The 26793-nt window shown below is 47.2% G+C and overlaps 1 pseudogene; it reads left to right on the forward strand.

Annotated features, from left to right (window-relative positions):
- Window positions 1-26400, forward strand: part of LOC144738289 (uncharacterized) — a 57073-nt pseudogene extending 30673 nt beyond the window's left edge.
- The last annotated feature ends 393 nt before the right edge of the window (window positions 26401-26793 follow it).

The following is a 26793-nucleotide window of genomic DNA, read 5'->3' on the forward strand; positions in this document are numbered from 1 at the left end:
CTGGCGATCGTAAAAGAGTTGGCGACAGTCCGATGGTGGACCATATACCGCCGACAGCACCTGCATCGCCTTCCGCAGCGTGGAGCGCCTCTCCTTCGAAGCCGATGTTAGAGTGGCGAGGGCGTCGCTGTCGAGAAGTGCTGGCAGCGCGCGGAGAGCCTCGGCGTCTGTCCACTGTGCCATCTCCTGGTGAGCGAGGAAGCGCCGCTGGAAGCCGCCCCAGTCGCCATCCTCGCCCACAAATTCCTTGAGTGGAGGTAGCCGCTGATGTAAGGCAGCGGCTGCAGAGGAAGAACGCACTCCCTCGTCCGCCTCACTCAACTCAGCGTCGGCACGAACCAGCGATGGCATCGCCGGTCGCACCCGTGGTGACGTTCCGCCCGTTGGTGGTGACGCGGCAGGTACTGTACTCCCGCCGTTGGACGCGATGCTTAGAGCGGCCACGCCCTCAACAGCAGCTGCAGCGATGGCGGGAGTTTCAAAATGTTGCTCCGTGGAAATGGCGGGAAGGCGCTGTGATCGTCGGCTGCCGTTGCCCCGTGGCGGTCCCGCAGCCCCCAGCTGCGTGATGGTGTCGAGCATGGCGGCTGCGGCGTACAGCAGCTCGGTCAGCTTCGCGTGCGCCTCCCTCAGCCCCTCCATCGACGGCTCCCCTTCCTCCAGCTGCTGTGGCGTGGATGCGCCCAGCCCTGGCTGGTCGATGGCATCTTCAGCCGTCTCGGGCCCTCCGACTGCAGTGGTGTCTTCTGCCTCTGGTACCCCGACTCGAGTCGTCCGGCGTGTATCCATGTTCGTACTTTGTTTCACTTCTGACGCCAGATGTAGTAACGCTCACGACTCGTTCACACCGGAGTTGGAGGCACACTTGTTTATTTAACACCAACGTTGTGACATACACATTTGAGGGGGTATCGGCCCCCTCACCCGTCTATCTGAGGACACACCTCTCTAGCTAACCCTAGCCTGCCTCTGAGTCCTCCACTAATGGGCTAGGGGAGGCTATCTTGGCCCGACACTGGTCAGTCGGGCCCGGTACCCAGAGTCCAGACCAGCACTGGCTCTGGCTCTGGTACCACGCCACTGGCTCGAGCCTGCGCGGTCCTGATAAGGACGGCGTACCAGGGGGAGTCCAGGGCTCTATCTCAGACGTCTTCCGCCTCCTCTTCTTTAGCTAAACATCACTCCCGAGCCCTTCGATACATTCCCCTTTTATACCCAACCCCTCCCTGAGGGGTGGGGCCCCGGGGGATCATAACGACCGAATCGACCCCCCAGGGTGTCTGGCGCGGACGTCGCAGAGGGCACCTGCTTGTGCACACATGTAGCCCCGCCTACTGTGTTTGTTTACCATAGGCTGCCATGCATAACGGGCTCTCTCTCTAACACCCCTACACACCCATGTACATACACATGGCTACAATTCCCTGTTGTGATGCCGCATTCATTACCACGTTGCCCCTCAATTCTTTGTACGACACAATAGTATAACAATAATACACGAGTACACGTATACACTCCCATGTACACACAGCCACACACGAGTGGACTTACACAGAGGTGTAGATACATACACGAATGTGCACATACACAGCAGTGTACGTACACAGATATTGCGTTTGACATCACAAATAATAGGCTAACAAATGAGTGTACATACCTATACACGCACATACACGCATGTACATATCCACACATTGCAGGGTGAATATTAGCAAATGAACGCGAATTATGTGGTGAGATGCACATATGTATTCAGGCTTAAGCTCAATAGCCAGATTAGCGAAACTAATTGCTAGATATGCAGATTGTAAATTCAAAAAATAACAATTGAATGTAAAGTTCATAAAATGCAAAGTGGAGAACGTCATCTTTCATCAATGCAACATCATTCACAGTGTCTGTTAAGATGTTGTTTATGTGAAAATGCCTTCCCGCACACAGAGCACTTGAACGGCTTCTCGCCTGTGTGTGTTTTCTGGTGACTGTGAAGATATGATTTCTCTGCAAATGCCTTCAAACAAACAGAGCACTTGAATGGCTTCTCGCCCGTGTGTGTTTTCTGGTGTCTGTTAAGAGTTGATTTCTCCGCAAATGCCTTCCCACAGACCGAGCAATTGAATGGCTTCTCACCCGTGTGTGTCATCTGGTGCCTGTGAAGATTTGATTTCCATGAAAATCCTTTCCCACACAAAGAGCAATTGAACGGCTTCTCGCCCGTGTGTGCGTGGCGATGTGGAGAGAGTATCTGCTCCATATGACTGATTCTTCAGAGCAGAGTAACAGTCGCGGGTGTTGTTGAGAGTTAAAGGCACCCTCTAAGCTGCGTGGATGTCTGTCTCAAATCGCCAAAAAGCAAACTCTCACTAACGTCTAACCGACACACAGTAACGTCTCGTAAGTCGGGCTACACGCGACTACCAGTTTTATCCACTAACGAAGACACTTACTTGTTGATGCACGGCGTGTCGATGTCCCTGTAACCCGTCTGAAGAGATCGCCACGAACTCTCCCAGTCGCCAGGCAATCGTGCTCGCCAGGCTGGGTCTCGCAGGAGAAGGGTAATCTGCAGAGCGAGGAGTTGCGCGTCTATCCTCAGTGAAATCCCTCTCGAAATGGTCTTGAGGCCTAAATTTAAGCCCCTTATAACTCCCCTCTAGCATCCAAATCCTTTGTTCTCGACTTGGCCTATCATGGACTTTGCATTCAATTGTTAATTTTTTACATTAACAATCCGCATATGTAGCAACATAGCTTAGCGAATCTGGCCATTGTAATTTAACCTTAATACATATGCATATCTCACTGCATAATTGCACGCTTCCGTTTAAATAAAGATCTACATATCCATGCATAATTCCGTGCTTCGTGTTAATTTTCCAATATTCACCCGACAATGTCCTTTAAACTGATGCAAGTTTAGAGGATTTAACATCGACATACAGTCTGAAGTATCAAAATGCTGATGTCCAGTTCGATTTGGACTAAGAGGTGCAAATGTATACTGTACTGCCTTTGTTTTATAAAAAAAAATATTTAAGTATTTGTGTTGAAATGAGCGCGTCAGTAAATCAAGGTGATTTGTTTAATTTAATTCACGACAATTATTACGATTGCTGTCAAACACTTTTATTGATAATCGAAATGGTATCGCTTGTAAGCGTGTGTGAGCAATGTCTTTCTCCAACTTTAGCTCAACAAGACCACTTAACAACGAGAGTAAAATCAGGAATTGAAACACCTCACAACCAATGCGCATCACACCACATCAACAAGTAATCCGATAGGACTACGAAGCACCACCTTAACGTGACAACGTTTGGAATAAACAAGACAGCACGCTCACATCATTTGCTGTGCAACAATTACAACACATGCCACCTTCTAGAATAAGCACCAGCCATTACAGCAGGGAACTGTAGCCATGTGTAGGTACATGGGTGTGTACTTCTCTGTGGGTACATTCGTGTGCATGTGCACTCGTGTGTGTATTTACACTCGTTCATGGACACGTGTGGGTCTGTACACGTGTGTCTTGACTTGTCACGATACAACGTGTGGTCTCTATTCTTCAGAGTACGGTCACCATACAACGGTACAACTTGTGACCTCTCTTCTCCCGACTGCACACTTCACTCAGCTCGTGTAGATTCTGTGCCTCTGGCTACTCTGTGCCTCTGGCTACACACTTCACTCGTCTCGTGTAGACTCTGCGCCTTTGGCTACACTCTTCACTCGTCTCGTGTAGACCTTACATCTCTGGATACACACTCGTCATTACTTGTCTCGTGTAGACCTTACACCTCTGGCTACACACTCTTCATTTCTCGTCTCGTGTAGACCTTACATCTCTGGCTACACACTCTTCATTACTTGTCTCGTGTAGACCTTACACTCTCTGGCTACACACTCTTCATTACTTGTCTCGTGTAGACCTTACACTCTCTGGCTACACACTCTTCATTACTTGTCTCGTGTAGACCTTACACTCTCTGGCTACACACTCTTCATTACTTGTCTCGTGTAGACCTTACACTCTCTGGCTACACACTCTTCATTACTTGTCTCGTGTAGACCTTACACTCTCTGGCTACACACTCTTCATTACTTGTCTCGTGTAGACCTTACACTCTCTGGCTACACACTCTTCATTACTTGTCTCGTGTAGACCTTACACTCTCTGGCTACACACTCTTCATTACTTGTCTCGTGTAGACCTTACACTCTCTGGCTACACACTCTTCATTACTTGTCTCGTGTAGACCTTACACTCTCTGGCTACACACTCTTCATTACTTGTCTCGTGTAGACCTTACACTCTCTGGCTACACACTCTTCATTACTTGTCTCGTGTAGACCTTACACTCTCTGGCTACACACTCTTCATTACTTGTCTCGTGTAGACCTTACACTCTCTGGCTACACACTCTTCATTACTTGTCTCGTGTAGACCTTACACTCTCTGGCTACACACTCTTCATTACTTGTCTCGTGTAGACCTTACACTCTCTGGCTACACACTCTTCATTACTTGTCTCGTGTAGACCTTACACTCTCTGGCTACACACTCTTCATTACTTGTCTCGTGTAGACCTTACACTCTCTGGCTACACACTCTTCATTACTTGTCTCGTGTAGACCTTACACTCTCTGGCTACACACTCTTCATTACTTGTCTCGTGTAGACCTTACACTCTCTGGCTACACACTCTTCATTACTTGTCTCGTGTAGACCTTACACTCTCTGGCTACACACTCTTCATTACTTGTCTCGTGTAGACCTTACACTCTCTGGCGCTGTGATCGTCGGCTGCCGTTGCCCCGTGGCGGTCCCGCAGCCCCCAGCTGCGTGATGGTGTCGAGCATGGCGGCTGCGGCGTACAGCAGCTCGGTCAGCTTCGCGTGCGCCTCCCTCAGCCCCTCCATCGACGGCTCCCCTTCCTCCAGCTGCTGTGGCGTGGATGCGCCCAGCCCTGGCTGGTCGATGGCATCTTCAGCCGTCTCGGGCCCTCCGACTGCAGTGGTGTCTTCTGCCTCTGGTACCCCGACTCGAGTCGTCCGGCGTGTATCCATGTTCGTACTTTGTTTCACTTCTGACGCCAGATGTAGTAACGCTCACGACTCGTTCACACCGGAGTTGGAGGCACACTTGTTTATTTAACACCAACGTTGTGACATACACATTTGAGGGGGTATCGGCCCCCTCACCCGTCTATCTGAGGACACACCTCTCTAGCTAACCCTAGCCTGCCTCTGAGTCCTCCACTAATGGGCTAGGGGAGGCTATCTTGGCCCGACACTGGTCAGTCGGGCCCGGTACCCAGAGTCCAGACCAGCACTGGCTCTGGCTCTGGTACCACGCCACTGGCTCGAGCCTGCGCGGTCCTGATAAGGACGGCGTACCAGGGGGAGTCCAGGGCTCTATCTCAGACGTCTTCCGCCTCCTCTTCTTTAGCTAAACATCACTCCCGAGCCCTTCGATACATTCCCCTTTTATACCCAACCCCTCCCTGAGGGGTGGGGCCCCGGGGGATCATAACGACCGAATCGACCCCCCAGGGTGTCTGGCGCGGACGTCGCAGAGGGCACCTGCTTGTGCACACATGTAGCCCCGCCTACTGTGTTTGTTTACCATAGGCTGCCATGCATAACGGGCTCTCTCTCTAACACCCCTACACACCCATGTACATACACATGGCTACAATTCCCTGTTGTGATGCCGCATTCATTACCACGTTGCCCCTCAATTCTTTGTACGACACAATAGTATAACAATAATACACGAGTACACGTATACACTCCCATGTACACACAGCCACACACGAGTGGACTTACACAGAGGTGTAGATACATACACGAATGTGCACATACACAGCAGTGTACGTACACAGATATTGCGTTTGACATCACAAATAATAGGCTAACAAATGAGTGTACATACCTATACACGCACATACACGCATGTACATATCCACACATTGCAGGGTGAATATTAGCAAATGAACGCGAATTATGTGGTGAGATGCACATATGTATTCAGGCTTAAGCTCAATAGCCAGATTAGCGAAACTAATTGCTAGATATGCAGATTGTAAATTCAAAAAATAACAATTGAATGTAAAGTTCATAAAATGCAAAGTGGAGAACGTCATCTTTCATCAATGCAACATCATTCACAGTGTCTGTTAAGATGTTGTTTATGTGAAAATGCCTTCCCGCACACAGAGCACTTGAACGGCTTCTCGCCTGTGTGTGTTTTCTGGTGACTGTGAAGATATGATTTCTCTGCAAATGCCTTCAAACAAACAGAGCACTTGAATGGCTTCTCGCCCGTGTGTGTTTTCTGGTGTCTGTTAAGAGTTGATTTCTCCGCAAATGCCTTCCCACAGACCGAGCAATTGAATGGCTTCTCACCCGTGTGTGTCATCTGGTGCCTGTGAAGATTTGATTTCCATGAAAATCCTTTCCCACACAAAGAGCAATTGAACGGCTTCTCGCCCGTGTGTGCGTGGCGATGTGGAGAGAGTATCTGCTCCATATGACTGATTCTTCAGAGCAGAGTAACAGTCGCGGGTGTTGTTGAGAGTTAAAGGCACCCTCTAAGCTGCGTGGATGTCTGTCTCAAATCGCCAAAAAGCAAACTCTCACTAACGTCTAACCGACACACAGTAACGTCTCGTAAGTCGGGCTACACGCGACTACCAGTTTTATCCACTAACGAAGACACTTACTTGTTGATGCACGGCGTGTCGATGTCCCTGTAACCCGTCTGAAGAGATCGCCACGAACTCTCCCAGTCGCCAGGCAATCGTGCTCGCCAGGCTGGGTCTCGCAGGAGAAGGGTAATCTGCAGAGCGAGGAGTTGCGCGTCTATCCTCAGTGAAATCCCTCTCGAAATGGTCTTGAGGCCTAAATTTAAGCCCCTTATAACTCCCCTCTAGCATCCAAATCCTTTGTTCTCGACTTGGCCTATCATGGACTTTGCATTCAATTGTTAATTTTTTACATTAACAATCCGCATATGTAGCAACATAGCTTAGCGAATCTGGCCATTGTAATTTAACCTTAATACATATGCATATCTCACTGCATAATTGCACGCTTCCGTTTAAATAAAGATCTACATATCCATGCATAATTCCGTGCTTCGTGTTAATTTTCCAATATTCACCCGACAATGTCCTTTAAACTGATGCAAGTTTAGAGGATTTAACATCGACATACAGTCTGAAGTATCAAAATGCTGATGTCCAGTTCGATTTGGACTAAGAGGTGCAAATGTATACTGTACTGCCTTTGTTTTATAAAAAAAAATATTTAAGTATTTGTGTTGAAATGAGCGCGTCAGTAAATCAAGGTGATTTGTTTAATTTAATTCACGACAATTATTACGATTGCTGTCAAACACTTTTATTGATAATCGAAATGGTATCGCTTGTAAGCGTGTGTGAGCAATGTCTTTCTCCAACTTTAGCTCAACAAGACCACTTAACAACGAGAGTAAAATCAGGAATTGAAACACCTCACAACCAATGCGCATCACACCACATCAACAAGTAATCCGATAGGACTACGAAGCACCACCTTAACGTGACAACGTTTGGAATAAACAAGACAGCACGCTCACATCATTTGCTGTGCAACAATTACAACACATGCCACCTTCTAGAATAAGCACCAGCCATTACAGCAGGGAACTGTAGCCATGTGTAGGTACATGGGTGTGTACTTCTCTGTGGGTACATTCGTGTGCATGTGCACTCGTGTGTGTATTTACACTCGTTCATGGACACGTGTGGGTCTGTACACGTGTGTCTTGACTTGTCACGATACAACGTGTGGTCTCTATTCTTCAGAGTACGGTCACCATACAACGGTACAACTTGTGACCTCTCTTCTCCCGACTGCACACTTCACTCAGCTCGTGTAGATTCTGTGCCTCTGGCTACTCTGTGCCTCTGGCTACACACTTCACTCGTCTCGTGTAGACTCTGCGCCTTTGGCTACACTCTTCACTCGTCTCGTGTAGACCTTACATCTCTGGATACACACTCGTCATTACTTGTCTCGTGTAGACCTTACACCTCTGGCTACACACTCTTCATTTCTCGTCTCGTGTAGACCTTACATCTCTGGCTACACACTCTTCATTACTTGTCTCGTGTAGACCTTACACTCTCTGGCTACACACTCTTCATTACTTGTCTCGTGTAGACCTTACACTCTCTGGCTACACACTCTTCATTACTTGTCTCGTGTAGACCTTACACTCTCTGGCTACACACTCTTCATTACTTGTCTCGTGTAGACCTTACACTCTCTGGCTACACACTCTTCATTACTTGTCTCGTGTAGACCTTACACTCTCTGGCTACACACTCTTCATTACTTGTCTCGTGTAGACCTTACACTCTCTGGCTACACACTCTTCATTACTTGTCTCGTGTAGACCTTACACTCTCTGGCTACACACTCTTCATTACTTGTCTCGTGTAGACCTTACACTCTCTGGCTACACACTCTTCATTACTTGTCTCGTGTAGACCTTACACTCTCTGGCTACACACTCTTCATTACTTGTCTCGTGTAGACCTTACACTCTCTGGCTACACACTCTTCATTACTTGTCTCGTGTAGACCTTACACTCTCTGGCTACACACTCTTCATTACTTGTCTCGTGTAGACCTTACACTCTCTGGCTACACACTCTTCATTACTTGTCTCGTGTAGACCTTACACTCTCTGGCTACACACTCTTCATTACTTGTCTCGTGTAGACCTTACACTCTCTGGCTACACACTCTTCATTACTTGTCTCGTGTAGACCTTACACTCTCTGGCTACACACTCTTCATTACTTGTCTCGTGTAGACCTTACACTCTCTGGCTACACACTCTTCATTACTTGTCTCGTGTAGACCTTACACTCTCTGGCTACACACTCTTCATTACTTGTCTCGTGTAGACCTTACACTCTCTGGCTACACACTCTTCATTACTTGTCTCGTGTAGACCTTACACTCTCTGGCTACACACTCTTCATTACTTGTCTCGTGTAGACCTTACACTCTCTGGCTACACACTCTTCATTACTTGTCTCGTGTAGACCTTACACTCTCTGGCTACACACTCTTCATTACTTGTCTCGTGTAGACCTTACACTCTCTGGCTACACACTCTTCATTACTTGTCTCGTGTAGACCTTACACTCTCTGGCTACACACTCTTCATTACTTGTCTCGTGTAGACCTTACACTCTCTGGCTACACACTCTTCATTACTTGTCTCGTGTAGACCTTACACTCTCTGGCTACACACTCTTCATTACTTGTCTCGTGTAGACCTTACACTCTCTGGCTACACACTCTTCATTACTTGTCTCGTGTAGACCTTACACTCTCTGGCTACACACTCTTCATTACTTGTCTCGTGTAGACCTTACACTCTCTGGCTACACACTCTTCATTACTTGTCTCGTGTAGACCTTACACTCTCTGGCTACACACTCTTCATTACTTGTCTCGTGTAGACCTTACACTCTCTGGCTACACACTCTTCATTACTTGTCTCGTGTAGACCTTACACTCTCTGGCTACACACTCTTCATTACTTGTCTCGTGTAGACCTTACACTCTCTGGCTACACACTCTTCCACTACACTCCCCTCAGGGCTCTATCTCTGCATCTCCGTCTTCATTCTTCGATGGTTCCACTTCCCCCCTCTGCGCCTGTGTGCATCACCTTATATATTCCCTCCTCACGGGAGACGGAGCGAAGGGATTGGCGCCGCATCGCCCGTTTCAATGTGGTGGTGCAACAAATCCGTGCACCCAATGTCATACTTATGTTTACTGAACACATCAAAAAATTACATGAGCAACTCGCGCAGCGCACCCAACTGCACCGCCGACAAATCGTCCGAGGCGGCGCATAGCGAATGGACCCACTCAAGGTCCTCCCTTGGCTCAACGTTCTGCGTGGGGCTCGAGCCCACCTGCGCAACCAACCCATCATCCACAGGGACCCGCGCCGCGTGAGCCAGCACGGTGCCCTGTTGAATGACAGCTGGCCGCGACCCCGCGTTCAAAACCATTACAAACGGATCCCTGTCAGCCAGCAACCAAAGTGTGAGCCACCGATAAATCAAGACCCCCGACAGCCTTGTTAGAAGGACCCAAAAGCATGCTTTGTTCCGAAGTCTTCCTCACCCATGGTTTCCGCAACCGGAGGGGAATTAACATCTGTGAACCCGGGGGCACCTGCACGGTCTGTGTCGCCACCGCTTGTATCGTAGCGCACGCCGTCCGAATGTCAGTAGGGTTCGTCAAAAATGCAATCCGGCGACCCGATGGCAGTTCAATGCACCGTTGATCGATAAGAATTTTAATGGGCATTTTAGCCAAAAAATCAGTGCCCAAAAGACAAGGAACCGCCAAAGAAGACGAAACGAACACGGGTCCCGACAATTTGATATCTCCAATGCAAATGGACGCCCTAATCTGACCGATAATGCCCAACGATCCCCCATTAGCGGCGTAAAATGGCACATCCACTGGAAGCAGCGGACGACATTGGAATGGGAGAATATTATAAATGAGGTCCGATATAATAGTTGCCGACGCCCCCGTGTCCACTAACACCCTAATCTCGACCCCATCAATAGATCCCGTAACGACGGACGAACCCGCCGACGCAGCCACAATTCTATGCCCCAATTCCACCCATTCAATATCTCCCTGGTCCCGCCGAACCCCCCTCGCCGAACCGAATCCACGAACCTTAACCGGCCCTCCTCCGCCGCAACGCGGCGTCCCATGTGTGCCGAGTATACAGGCCGAGCGTGTGAGGTTCCGCGACTTGCCGGGGATTGTAAAGATGACTTGGGCTCTCGGTCGTCGTCCAGCCGAGCTCCCATGGCGCGCTGACGTGGAGCGCGGCACCCGGACGCCACGTGGCCCCGGAGGCCGCAGTTATAACACGTGACGAGGGTCGGAGTAGATCTCGGTTGCTCCGACTTTCGGGCCGATCGCAGAGGCGACCGAGCCCCCGGCCTCCAGTCCCCTGGTCGTCCCGCGGCGAACGCCTCCTCTCGTGGGCTGACGACTTGGGGTTCGGTGACCACCAAACCCGGAGCTGCGACGACGGCAGCGTTGCAAACAACTCCTTGTTTCCGTTGTAGGGCCTCGTGCGCTTGAATACTCGTGGCGACTCTCAAAGAAGAAATATCGATCTCGTCAGCTGTGTTGATAGGGACCCCTTGGTCCTGCGCCAACTTGAGCAGCTGCTCCAAAACCATTGCGTCTTGGCCCTCCTCGTCCATACGAGGGAACGCAGCATCGGCCAGAGCCAGCAACGCCGTGTGATAGGCAAGCGCGGTCTCCGTGGCCGCTTTCCGTCTTGCATAAAAATGATGGCGGCACGCCGAGGGAGGTCCGTAGACCCTGGCCAACAGACCCAGCGCATCCTTCAGCGTGGAGCGGTCCGACTTCCGTGCAGACCTGAAGGCCGCGAGCGCGTCGTCGTCCAGCATGGCGGGCAATGCCCGCAGCGCCGTAGCATCGGACCAAGCGGACATCTCTTGATGCGCCAAAAACCTGCGCTGAAATTGGCCCCAGTCCCCGCCTTCCGCCTTTAAGGCTGACAACGTGGGCAGACGCTGCTGAAAAATGAAGTCATCCGCCTCGTGGTTCCTCTCCGCCTCTCCGTCGGTGTGTAAGATGGCGGTTCCAGTGGCAGATGTAAAATAGCGGACCCCATCGCGCGCTGATGACGTCGATGCGCGCGCTTGGGTGCCCCCCACGACGTGGCGCTCGCCGTTCCCGCCAAAAGTAGGCCCAGGCGCAATGGCGGGAATCCCCCATTCGTTTTGGCGGGAATCTGCGGGGCGACCTTGTAAAATGTCCCCCACCATCCCCGCTCCTCCCGACGAGCTGATCTCCGCCAAGATGGACGCGGCGGCGAGCAGCAGCTCCGCCAGTCGGGAGTGCGCCTCACGAAGCACGGCCTCGGTCCCCGGTCGCTCGCCCGGCGCCGTCGACGGATCCTGTAGCGTGGGCAATTCTTCATCCTCGCCCCCCGCCACCAGCGGCCCCGAGTCGTCCAGGTTTTCCTCGCGGTCAATCCCGTGGGTCCGACGGGTCTTCCTCGTCTCCATACTTGGAAGCCCGTTTCACTTCTGACGCCAGATGAAGTATGGGAAATGACGGCAGGAAACTCCTTTGACGGGAACACACTTCTTTCATTAAATCTTGACTTGTAACGATACAACGTGTGGTCTCTCTTCTTCACAGTACGGTCACCATACAACGGTACAACTCGTGACCTCTCTTCTCTCGACTCCACACTTCTCTCGACTCCCGTAGATTCTGTGCTTCTGGCTACTCTGTGCCTCTGGCTGCACACTTCACTCGCCTCGTGTAGACTCCGCGCCTCTGGCTACACTCTTCACTCGTCTCGTGTAGACTTTACATATCTGGCTACACACTCTTCGGTACCCGTCTCGTGTAGACCTTACATCTCCGGCTACACACTCTTCAGTACCTGTCTCGTGTAGACCTTACATCTCCGGCTACACACTCTTCAGTACCTGTCTCGTGTAGACCTTACAGCTCCCTGGCTACACACTATACATTACTCGGCTCGTGTAGACCTTCCACTCTCTCTGGCTACACACTATACATTACTCGGCTCGTGTAGACCTTCCACTCTCTCTGGCTACACACTATACATTACTCTCCACTGCTCTCCTCTCCGGGCTCTATCTCTGCACCTTCGTCTTCATTCCTAGATGGTTCCACTTCCGCCCTCTACTCCTCTGTGCATCACCTTATATATTCCCTCCTCACGGGAGACGGAGCGGATGCGGACCTCGACGTCGGCACCGCTCCTCAGTTACCCAATCACCACGCGCTATCTCTACGATCCGTTTCCACCCAGCGCGTGTTTCCACTCACCGACCAATCACACCGCGCTGCCACCCGATCACTCCCTCTCAGCGCGTCACCGGCACACAGCCAATCAGCAGCACTACCCCCACCCGCGCGTTGGCGCCTGCTCCTCCCTGTCAGCGCGCGTCACCACACACACACACGTACATACGCGCTGGCACACGACGCATACCCCAGCGCGTATCACCACTACACATACAAACCGCTACACTACCGCTCCCCAAGTGTACTTACACAGCGGTGTAAATACACACACGCTTACAAGCGATACCATTTCGATTATCAATAAAAGTGTATGACAGCAATCGTAATAATTTTCGTGGATTAAATTAAACAAATCACCTTGATTGTTCTGACGCGGTCATATCAACACAAGTACTTCAATATTTTTATAAAACAAAGTCAGCACGGTATAAACTTGCACCTCAAAGTCCAAATCACAATTTTAATACTGCATTTGCCTGGTAACGCCTTTGAACAGGCAGCAGTTTGCAGCACATTCGAGGGTGAATATTAGCAAATTAACGCGAATTATGCGGTGAGATGAATATATGTATTCAGGATTAAGCTCAATAGCCAGATTTCACAAGTAATGACTGATCCCATATCTGCATTTCCCATAAATATGCTAAATTCCTCTTGATATGCAAACTATTGGAACCTCCGAGTTCAATCAGTCTACACAACAAAGGCTCATTCCTAACAGCGTGTTTCAGACGCACCGAACCTCACCATAATAATATCCAGGGCCTACCTTGGTTCCTCCCACCCTCAACCAGTATATATACTGGTTGAAGGTGGGAGGAGCCAATATCCAGGGCCTACCTTGGCTCCTCCCACCCTCAACCAGTATATATACAAGAACTGTTTTCTTGGAATGTATCTTACTTGATACAGCTATCGTGCTGTGACGGTTCCACCTGAAGACGGAAGCTTATGTCTTTAAATCCTCTAAACTTGGAGCAGTTTAGAAGACATTGCCGGGTGAATATTAGCAAATTCACAGGAAGCACGGACTTATGCATGGAGATGTAAATCTTTATTCAAACGGAAGTGTACAATTATGCAGTGCGAAGTACATACATATTAAGGTTTAATTGCAATGGCCAGATTTGCTAAGCTATGCTGCGACATATGCGAATTGTTAATGTAAAAATTAACAATTGAATGCAAAGTCCATGAAAGGCCAGGACGAGAACAAAGGATTTGGATGCTAGAGGGGAGTTATAAGGGGCTTAAAATCAGACCTCAAGACCATTTCGAGAGGGATTTCACTGAGGATAGACGCTCGACTCCTCTCTCTGCAGATTACCCTTCTCCTGCGAGACCCAACCTGGCGAGCACGATTGCCTGGCGACTGGGAGAGTTCGAGGCGATATCTTCAGACGGGTTACAGGGACATCGACACGCCGTGCATCAACAAGTAAGTGTCTTCGTTAGTGGATAAAACTGGTAGTCGCGTGTAGCCCGACTTACGAGACGTTACTGTGTGTCGGTTAGACGTTAGTGAGAGTTTGCTTTTTTGCGATTTGAGGCAGACATCCACGCAGCTTAGAGGGTGCCTTTAACTCTCAACAACACCCGCGACTGTTACTCTGCTCTGAAGAATCAGTCACATGGAGCAGATAAACTCTCCACAGCGCCACGCACACACGGGCCAGAAGCCGTTCAATTGTTCTGTGTGTGGGAAGGCATTTTCACGTAAATCAAATCTTAACACTCACCAGAAGACACACACGGGTGAGAAGCCGTTCAAGTGCTCTGTGTGTGGGAAGACATTTTCACAGAAATCAAATCTAAACAGTCACCAGAAAACACACACGGGCGAGAAGCTGTTCAAGTGCTCTCTTTGTGGGAAGGCATTTGCACAGAAAGTAGATCTTCACAGGCACCAGAAAACACACACGGGCGAGAAGCCGTTCAAGTGCTCTTTGTGTGGGAAGGCATTTTCACGGAAATAAAATCTTCACAGTCACCAGAAAACACACTCGGGCGAGACGCCATTCAAGTGCTCTCTTTGTGGGAATGCATTTGCGTGGAAGTCAGCTCTTAACACTCACAAGAAAACACACTCGGGCTAGAAGCCATTTCATTGCTCTACGAGGGAGAGGACATTTTCACGGTCATCACCCCAAAACAAGCACCAGAAAATCCGCAATGATAGGGAAGTGAAATCAAACGGTGAAATTCAAAGTGCTGCAATGAGTCCTGAAAAAAATGCATCTTTCGAACCGAGGCAGGTGGATCCTGAGAGATCGTTGAATGTAGCGGATGTAATGAGTCCTGACGACAATTCATCTTTCGACCCCATGCAGTTGGATCCTGAGAGATGGCTAGATGTAGTGGATGTAATCAGCTCTGAAGACAATTCCACTTTCGACCCCATGCAGTTGGATACTCAAAAATGTCTGCTGGAGTGGCTGGAAAATCAAAGTTTTGAGCACTTCTTTTAACTGTTGAAGTCCTGGAACGTGCATGTCTGTATCTCTGTATCTCTGTAAGATCAATTAATAACGTACAACTCTTTATTAATCAGTGATTTGCAGCAGTACTCCAAGCTAGTGTGATCATTTGAACAAATATGTTTGATTGCTCTGTGTGTTTGAAGCATTTTCACGGTTAGAAAACACTTCATAAGTCATCAGGAATAAAAAGCTGAATTCGAAAGTGATGTAATGCGTTCTAAAGGAAATTCCACTTTCGACCCCATGAAGTTGGATCCTGAGAGATGGCTGGATGTAGTGGAGTGGCTGAAGACACAAACGTATTGAGTACATCTGTTAACTGTTGCCCTGTGTATATTCCTGTCTCTTAGATATATTTTTTCAGTGATTTCCAGTACTCCGAGCTAGAGTGATGTTGTGAATGCTCTATAATGTGTTCAGATGAACGTATTCCTTTTAAGTTCCAGAAGTGTTCACTTTAGGATGGCAACAATTTTATGCTTCGATGGATACATTGCTTCGTCTGGTAGTTGGATCATCAGGGATGTTAAATGGCTGGTGCTTATGCTAGAAGGTGGCATGTGTTGTAATCTTCTGACAGCAAATGATGTGAGCGTGCTGTCTTGTTTATTCCAGACTTCGTCACGTGAAGGTGGTGCATCGTTGTCATCTCGGATTACTTGTTGATGTGGTGTGATGCGCGGTGGTTGTGAGGTGTTTCATTTACTGATTTTACTCTCGTTGTTAAGTGGTCTTGTTGAGCTAAAGTTGGAGAAAAACTTTGATCACAACTTTGCTCAATATAAAAAAAGCATTTTCCTCATTGTTTAATAAAAACTACTGCAGATTATCGGTTTCAGGATGTACGTGGATTTCAGGTTCGTTGTTCCTGTGTTTGATGGCTTTGACTTTGAGAAGATTTTAAACTATTAAATTCCTCAAAGTAACATAATTTGTCTCGTTCTTTAACTGTTTGACCAAACGAATATTAATACAGATTTCGATACGAGTATTAACGTAAATATTCTTGCAGATTAAATAAAACCTGATTTGTTTTTAAAGATGACTGATCGTACGTTATTGCTACCATATCATTCCTTAAAACACGGACGAGTAGACATGCACACACGAGTGTGCATCCAAGCATCACTATATATACAGCGGTGTGCATACACACACGAGTGTGCATGTACAGGGGTGTACATACAGACATACAATGCAGTGTACATACACACGCGAGAGTGCATGCACATCAATACTAAAGTTAATACTTTTTTGCAGATGAATAAAAATCTGATTTTTTTAAGTTATCTGAGCGTTCGTTAACTGTACAATACTTACAACAAACACGTGTACACACACACACGAGTCAAAGTCAAGTGTACTTACACAGCAGTGTAAATACACACACGCTTACAAGCAATACCATTTCGATTATCAAGTATATGACAGCAATCGTAATACATTTCCTGGATTAAATAAAAAAACACCTTGATTGTTCTTACGCGCTCATATCAACACAAGTACTTAAATATATATAAAACAAAGTCAGCACGGTATAAAGTTGAATCTCAAAGTCCAAATCACATTTTTTATACTGCATTTCCCTGGTAACGCCTTTGAACTGGCAGCAGTTTGCAGCACATTGCAGGGTGAATATTAGCAAATTAACGCGAATTATGCGGTGAGATGAATATACGTATTCAGGATTAAGCTCAATAGAACAGATTCCACAAGTCATGACTAATCCCATATCTGCATTTCCCATAAATATGCTAAATTCCTCTTGATATGCAAACTTCTGGAACCTCCGAGTTCAACCAGTCTACACAACAGAGGCTCATTCCTAACAGCGTGCTTCAGCCACACCGAACCCCACAATAATAATATCCTCCCAAACTCTACCAGTCTATGTGTAATGCGAGCGTAAATTGGCGGGTCGGATGTGACGATCCCAGAGGGAGGAGTCAGGGTCACGTGGGGGGAGAAGTTATAGCGGGGAGACAGGAAGACATCTGGAGCAGTCGGGGGAATGCAGAGGGGAGACCACGTTGGGTGGTCGCCGTGCCTCAGCCTGGTGGCTGAGGGGCTCATGACGGCGCCAGCCAGCGGGGTGGAAGAGAGAGTTGGGGATAGAGACAGGGAGAGGCCACGCAGGGCGGAGGTTGGAGAGTTGCGAGATCGCCACACACAGTAAGACTCGGCACCGTCGGCCAGTCGTGACCGAGCACAGAGGAACGAGGAGCAGCGGTGGAGCTGCTGTGAGAGCAGCCGGAGGACTGCACAAGGGGACCTGCAGCGGAGCTGCACCGGAGCGAGGAAGGCTACGGGAGCGAAGGCAGCGGTCGAGCTGCCAAGCGGGGAGGCTCTGAGCGAGAGCCGTGTGGGACAAGTGTAAAGAACCCAAATAAAGGGCAGATTGTATAATAATAAATAGAATAACATTGTAATTTTTAATACAATGTATAAGGCAATATATAGTATCGTAATTGTATAGTGAATATACAGCAGTGTGATATACAGTAGGGTGGATAGAAGAATACATAGTGTAATATTACACTATGTATTATTCTAAGGTATAGGGTGGTGTATAGTAATACAGTATGTAATTTAATGTTGGGTTTGTCTATGGCAGCATATAGTACGGGGTAGACCCGTGTGATGTAAGGGAAACAAGTTTAGCTGGAAGCATATTATATTTTTTGCGACGTAGAATTGTAATGTATTACTTACTGTTCGTAGCTCAGCTTGTTGGAGAGTATATTTAGTATACTGATGATACTATGAAATTTATACTTTCGTTTTTTTCGTGGTTGTTTAGTTACTGCAGCTACATACATTACCACGTTGCCCCTAACTTCTTTGTACGACACAAAAATAAGTTGTGTGTTCCACTACACATACTTACACGAGTACACATATACACTCCCTTGTACACACACCCACACACGAGTGGACATACACAGCGGTGGAGGAAAATGCACGAATGTGCATCCACCCCGCTTTGTACACACAAAGATAAAGATCCCCAGTATAGCCTTAACAGACTGTAGGGGCAAGTGCTGTTAGCGAGCACCTATGACAGCCGCAACGGTACACGAGGGGGTGGGTGGCCATCACCACGCCCGACCGCCTTTGTCTCCCCAGCGGCAATGTTTACACACCGCACTAGGTACTAATTTGAGGCTGAGTCGACCTAGATGGAGGCCCGGGACCGGTTCAGATAATCGTCACTGGTGTTGGCCGTGAGCGAGAATCGAACCCGTGTCGCCGGGTTCATAGCGCAGCGCGCTAACCGCTGCACCACCGCTCCCCACAAAAACACTCCCTTGTACACACACCCACACACGAGTGGACATACACAGTGCTGTAGGAAAATGCACGAATGTGCATACACACCGCTTTGTACATACACACACGGGTGCACATGCATACACGAGTGCGTACACCCATTTGTGCATCTATACATACAACACATATGTGTATAGATGCACAAATGAGTGTAAATGCATCGGGGTGTAGATACATGCACAGTGTAATTGCACACAGCAATATACATAAACACATGTGCACGTATACAGCAGTGTGCATGCTCAGGGATTGCGTTTCAACACACACAAATATGCGAGCACACACGATTGTACATACATACACACGTGTACAGACCCACACGTGTCCATGAACGAGTGTAAACACACACACGAGTGCACATGCACACGAATGTACACACAGCAGTACACACCCATGTACATACACATGGCTACAATTCCCTGTTGTGATGCCGCATCCATTAACACGTTGCCCCTCAATTCTTTGTACGACACAATATTATAACAATAATACACGAGTACACATATACACTCCCATGTACACACACCCACACACGAGTGGACAAACACAGAGGTGTAGATACATACACGAATGTGCATTCACACCGCTTTGTACATACACACACGGGTGCACATACATACACGAGTGTGCATACACACACGAGTATACATACACAGCAGTGTACGTACACAGGGATTGCGTTTGACATCACAAATAAATGGGCGAACAAATAATTGTACATACCCATACACACACATACACGCATGTACATAGCCACATAAACAAGTGTAAATATACACGTGTACACACATTGCAGGGTGAATATTAGCAAATGAACGCGAATTATGTGGTGAGATGCACATATGTATTCAGGCTTAAGCTCAATAGCCAGATTAGCGAAGCTAATTGCTAGATATGCAGATTGTAAATTCAAAAAATAACAATTGAATGTAAAGTTCATGAAATGCAACGTCGGAGAACTTCATCTTTCATCAATGCAACATCATTCCAAACGACCCCACCATTCGTGTGCTGGTGTCATTGACCCAATTCGATTGATACCTGTGACTTACAGCTTTCCACACCTTAAGCCACGCTCCTATGCCCCCTTCATTCGTTTTTGTGTCTCAGAAGGAGGCACTCCCTGTTGTTTGCCAATCCCCTGCCACGAGTAAAGTTTTGCAAAAACAACCCCCTTCCTTCATTGACGGTGTCGGACGGTAACGCTGTGGTGGATGTGAGCAATGTCCCGGAGGGAAGGCTCGTAGCCACCACAGTGGCCCACGAGGTCTTTGGACGGGTGCGAGGGGCTGGTAACCCCTCAATAGTCAATGCAATTACCAAAAAAACTCGTCACAAAATTTAAACACGTGCAAAATATTGAACACATACACACTGCTGTATATACACACCGAAAGTCGTATGTTACAGACTAAAAGGTGATGATTGTTTTTGTTGCGTTTCTTTATTATGAAGCTAAACCATTCAGATGATTATTCAAAGTTTCACAGGTTAAACTGACGATATAAATCTTAGATGCCCCACAACACTGAAGTACGTTATACTTTTGAAAAAATACGCATTCAATTCTAATTCCCTATGTTTCCACTCCAAACGATTGGAATCATTAATAATATTTGAAATGGTTGCCCCATGTTTAATGAGTGTAGTGAAGAAATTAGTTTAGTTTTTTTCATTCCATTTGTTTGCATTTGCTACGGCACACTGGTTGAGATTATTCTTCCCATTTATGAAATTTCTCTAGAATAATTTACATTTTCTTCATGAACTTCCTTGCATGCAATTGTTATTCTCGGAAGTAACTCTCCTCATATCTAACAAACCTAATCTCATGTGGCCATTGTGCTCAAGCCTAAGTAGAATTTTGCATTTCACTGCATAATTGTTCGCATGCTTTTGAATACGGATGGGCATCTCCTTGCATAATCATGTGCATGTTGTTAGTTTGCACATTAACAGTGGCCTGTAAACGTCTATCAATGTATCGGCCTTAACTGTGAAATAACGCCTCAGATATCACAATGTTGATCGATATATACTTTAACTAAGAGGTGCATGCTTCATAGCGTGTTGACGTGGTTTTATAACTATGTTTAAGGACACTTGTTGATGAGGGTGTGTCTAGACAACGAAGGTGAATTGTTATATTCGCTCAATTAAAATGGTTGCAATTGCCGTGGATACCCATCTGGATGGTATAGTTTGTAAGCGTTGTTTATTATAATGTAACGCAACTATTATCACATTTCAGTCTATAGCAGAAAGTCCCGTGTGTTGTTATGCTGCTGTGTATGTACAGTGCTGTGTGCACTCATGTGTCTATATATTTTCCACGTGTTTTCACGCAACAGTCGGGAGACCTCGTTGGCCGCTGTGATGGCTATGAGCCTTCCCTCTAGGACATTGCTCACATTTACCGCAGTATGTATCGATATGGAAAACAGACATGAGAACTGCGGGCTGCGGGATTTGAATTGCATTATAATTACTAGTATCACATTGTGGTCGTATTAAAATCACACTATCCACTGCTGGATCTGCCCTTTCAATGGATTCATATATATATATATACACAGTATGATTATTTGACGTTAACGTATTGATTGTTTAACTGTTGAATTCCTGAAAGCTTCCAGCTGTAAGTAGCAGCTCGGCAAGACTGTGGGGTTAGAGAGGGGATATAAACGCGGCGCTTTTGGTTCGTGCCCACTTTTCCAGGCTCCACTTTATCGCCACCACTATTTTATTTTTTATCAGCCAAAACTTCAGGCATGAGTAGTACTAATCACATACCTGCATTTCCCATATCCCCTCCCTTTGATGCTGCTAATCCTGCATAATGCACGGGCATAAGTAGTACTAATCACATACCTGGATTTCCCATAAATATGCTAAATTCCTCTTGATATGCAAATTAGTTTGTCAGGGCGCCCTTTCCCCCCCCCCCCTTCCAACCCAGCTTATATAAATGCTCCAAGCACGTTTGCTGTTTCATTCAGACGCTGTCGCCTCGACAGACCTGGTTATCACCTGAGGACGGCTACTTGCGTTGTGGCCGAAACGTCGTGAGAATTGTTTTATTATGTTTTATTTGTATTATTTTATTACTTCCCTTCTACGTGACTTTACCGAAAGAACCAATAAGAAGAAAAAAACTTCAGGCATTTCAAGAGGGGTTGGTTTGTTTTGAATAGTTTAGATCACCCACCCTGCGTGTCTCTGGGACCACCCGATACGCTCGCGATACGCCGCAGGATGACCCCTTCATCCCGACATTCACACCTGAGCCTCCGCGTTCTCGAACACTCGCACACACTGAAGGCACTTGTCGCCTTACATGGCGTCTGCCACCGACTGTTGGGCCACATTCCCTGGTGTTGGCCGTGAGCATGAATTTAACGTGACCGAGAATTGAGCTGTGCGCTAACCACTACACTACCTCTACACACACGCGAGTGTGCATGCACAGCAATATTAACGTCAATAGTGTTTTGCAGATTAATAAAAATCTAATTTTTTAAAGTTATCTAAGCGTTCGTTAACTGTACAATGCTTACAACAAACACGTGTACACACACACGAGTCAAAGTCAAGTGTACTTACACAGCAGTGTAAATACACACACGCTTACAAGCGATGCCATTTCGATTATCATTAAAAGTGTATGACAAAAATACTTCAGTCTGCATTTCCCTGGTAACGCCTTTGAACTGGCAGCAGTTTGCAGCACATTGCAGGGTGAATATTAGCAAATTAACGCATATACGTATTCAGGATTAAGCTTAATAGCCAGATTACAGAAGCTAATAGCTAGATATGCAGATTTAAATTCCAAAAATAACAATTTAATGTAAAGTTCATGAAATGCAACGTCGGAGAACTTAATCTTTCATCAATGCAACATCATTCCAAACGACCCCACCATTCGTGTGCTGATGTCATTGACCCAATTCGATTGATACCTGTGACTTACAGCTTTCCACACCTTACGCCACGCTCCCACGCCCCTTCATTCGTTTTTTGTTTATCAGAAGGAGGCACTCCCTGTTGTTTGCCAATCCCCTGCCACGAGTAAAGTTTTGCTAAAACAACCCCCTTCCTTCATTGACGGTGTTGAACGGTAACGCTGTGGTGGATGTGAGCAATGTCCCGGAGGGAAGGCTCGTAGCCACCACAGTGGCCCACGAGGTCTTTGGACGGGTGCGAGGGGCTGGTAACCCCTCAATAGTCAACGCAATTACCAAAAAAACTCGTCACAAAATTTAAACACTTGCAAAATATTAAACACATACACACTGGTGTATATACACACGGAAGGTCGTATGTTACAGACTAGAAGATGACGATTTTTTTTTTCCGTAACGTTATTATGAACCACGCTTACAAGCTAAACCATTCAGATGATTATTCAAAGTTTATGACAGAAATTATAACAAAACACACTCGTTTGCTAAAAGCACCATGCTCAACACGAGTGTCCTTAAATATGTTTATTAAACAGGTTCAGAACAGTATTAACTTGCACCTATTAGTCCAAGATGGGGCCGGCTAGTTTTTTTAGGCTAGTCCCGTGTGTGTTTGTTGTGTGAGGTGTCTTGATAGCAGTCGTTCTCCACCGTAGTCCTGGCATCTGCTGCTCAGATTCCTTCCACAGCTGTGGTCCCAGTGGCACCGTCTCTCCGGGGGGAGAACCATGTGGTGTGTGTGTGTGACGTGTATCACGGGGTGTGTGGGTGTGTGCCTGGGATGTGTCACGGGGTGGGTGGGTAGTCTGGTGATAGTGGTCATGGTTGGCAGCGATCCACGACCACAACAACCACCCCTACTGTGTGGTGGACATGCCACCACAAAGCAGCACGCGGCGGGGGAGTGAGGTGATCGCTCTCGCCACGCGAGCAAGGCCCCCTCGCTTCCTCTTCTCTCCCTGCATCAACAACAACAACAATAACCGCCATTCGCCACTAAGTGGCGGTGACGTCACCACGACGCTTGTGCCAGGCCACGTGCACCTTGAGGCTACCACGTGAAGTGTCGAACGCCAGACGGCAGGAGGTTACGGGGCAGACCCAGCAGGTGCCACGGGTCGACTGACCGAGATGACCGAGATGACTGGCTGATGCACCACCTGTGCCCCCTACTGTACAAACTTGATGTGCTTTAGCCACCCGGCGTTCCGCTCGTTGTTGTGAGCGTCGCTCCTCCGCCCTCCGTTGTTGTTGGAGGGCGACTGCCTCCAACTGCCCAGTAGCGTCCTTCACGAGCCTGCATCACCACCTCCACCACCTGCACCTCCTCCACCTCCTCCTTTGTCTCGTCCTCCATCTCTTCCGTCGTGAGAATTATTGTATTATGTTTTATTTTTATTATTGTATTACTTCCCTTCTACGTGACTTTACCGAAAGAACCATGAAGATGAATCCCTGCAGTTTAGAGGACATTGTCGGGTGAATATTAGCAAATTCACAGGAAGCACGGAATTATGCATGGAGATGTATGTAATTATTCAAACAGAAGTGTACAATTACGCAGTAGGATGTACATACGTATTAAGGTTAAATTACAATGGACAGATTCGCTAAGCTATGTTGCTACATATGCGGATTGTTAATGTAAAAATTAACAATTGAATGCAAAGTCCATGATAGGCCAGGACGAGAACAAAGGATTTGTATGCTAGAGGGGAGTTATAAGGGGCTTAAAATCAGACCTCAAGACCATTTCGAGAGGGATTTCACTGAGGATAGACGCGCAACTCCTCGCTCTGCAGATTACCCTTCTCCTGCGAGACCCAGCCTGGCGAGCACGATTGCCTGGCGACTGGGAGAGTTCGTGGCGATCTCCTCAGACGGGTTACAGGGACATCGACACGCCGTGCATCAACAAGTAAGTGTCTTCGTTAGTGGATAAAACTGGTAGTCGCGTGTAGCCCGACTTACGATACGTTACTGTGTGTCGGTTAGACGTTAGTGAGAGTTTGCTTTTTGGCAATTTGAGCCAGACATGCACGCAGCTTAGAGGGTGCCTTTAACTCTCAACAACACCCGCGACTGTTACTCTGCTCTGAAGAATCAGTCACATGGAGCAGATAAACTCTCCACAGCGCCACGCACACACGGGCGAGAAGCCGTTCAATTGCTCTGTTTGTTTGAAGGAATTTTCATGGAAGTCATATCTTCACAGGCACCAGAAGACACACACGGGCGAGAAGCCATTCAAGTGCTCTGTGTGTGGGAAGGCATTTTCACTGAAATCAAATCTTAACACTCACCAGAAAACACACTCTGGTGAGAAGCCATTCAATTGCTCTGTGTGTGGGAAGACATTTTCACTGAAATCCAATCTTAACACTCACCAGAAAACACACTCTGGTGAGAAGCCATTCAAGTGCTCTGTGTGTGGGAAGGCATTTTCACAGAAATCACATCTTAACACTCACCAGAAAACACACTCTGGTGAGAAGCCATTCAATTTCTCTGTGTGTGGGAAGACATTTTCACAGAAATCCAATCTTAACACTCACCAGAAGACACACACGGGCGAGAAGCCATTCAAGTGCGCTGTGTGTGGGAAGACATTTTCACTGAAATCCAATCTTAACACTCACCAGAAGACACACACGGGCGAGAAGCCATTCAATTGCTCTGTGTGTGGGAAGACATTTTCACTGAAATCCAATCTTAACACTCACCAGAAAACACACTCTGGTGAGAAGCCATTCAAGTGCTCTGTGTGTGGGAAGGCATTTTCACAGAAATCACATCTTAACACTCACCAGAAAACACACTCTGGTGAGAAGCCATTCAATTTCTCTGTGTGTGGGAAGACATTTTCACAGAAATCCAATCTTAACACTCACCAGAAGACACACACGGGCGAGAAGCCATTCAAGTGCGCTGTGTGTGGGAAGACATTTTCACTGAAATCCAATCTTAACACTCACCAGAAGACACACACGGGCGAGAAGCCATTCAATTGCTCTGTGTGTGGGAAGACATTTTCACTGAAATCCAATCTTAACACTCACCAGAAAACACACTCTGGTGAGAAGCCATTCAAGTGCTCTGTGTGTGGGAAGGCATTTTCACAGAAATCACATCTTAACACTCACCAAAAAACACACTCTGGTGAGAAGCCATTCAATTTCTCTGTGTGTGGGAAGACATTTTCACAGAAATCCAATCTTAACACTCACCAGAAGACACACTCGGGCGAGAAGCCATTCAAATGCTCTCTTTGTGCGAAGGCATTTGTAAGGAAGTCAGATCTTCACAGGCACCAGAAAACGCACTCGGGTGAAAAGCCATTAAATTGCTCTCCGAGGGAGAGAACATGTTCACGGTCATCTCCACGAAACAAGCATCAGAAGATCCGGAATGATAGGGAAGTGGAATCAAAAGGTGTAATGCAAAGTGCTGCAATGAGTCCTGAAAAAAATGCATCTTTCGTTCCTATACAGGTGGATCCTGAGAGATGCCTAGATGTAGTGGATGTCATGAGTCCTGCCAACAATTCCTCTTTCGATCTCATGCAGTTGGATCCTGAGAGGTTGCTGGATGTAATGAGCCCTGACGACAATTCCTCTTTCGACCCCATGCAGGTGGATACTGAGAGATGTCTGCTGGAATGGCTGGAGAGTCAAAGTTTTGAGTACTTCTGTTAACTCTTGAAGTCCTGGAATGTGCATGTTTGTGTCTCTGTTAGATCAGTTAATAAGGTACGAAATATTATTTCCGTGATTTGCAGTACTCCAAGCTAGATTGATGTTTCGGCCACAACGCAAGCAGCCGTATTCAGGTGGAGAACAGGTCTGTCAAGTAGTCATTCAGACTCTGTCTACTTGACAGACCTATTCTCCACCTGAAGATGGCTGCTTGCGTTATGGCCGAAAAGTCGTTATGTTTTATTTTTATTATTTTATTACTTCACTTCTACGTGACTTTACCAAAAGAACCAAGAAGATTGATCCCTGCAGTCACGAAAGCTTTAAATCGAAATAGAGTGATGTTGTGAATGCTCTATAATGTGTTCAGATGAACGTATTCCTTTTAAGTTC

This window comes from Lampetra planeri, chromosome 81, assembly GCF_965212315.1.
Source record: "Lampetra planeri chromosome 81, kcLamPlan1.2.h2, whole genome shotgun sequence".
Classification (NCBI taxonomy): domain Eukaryota; kingdom Metazoa; phylum Chordata; class Hyperoartia; order Petromyzontiformes; family Petromyzontidae; genus Lampetra; species Lampetra planeri.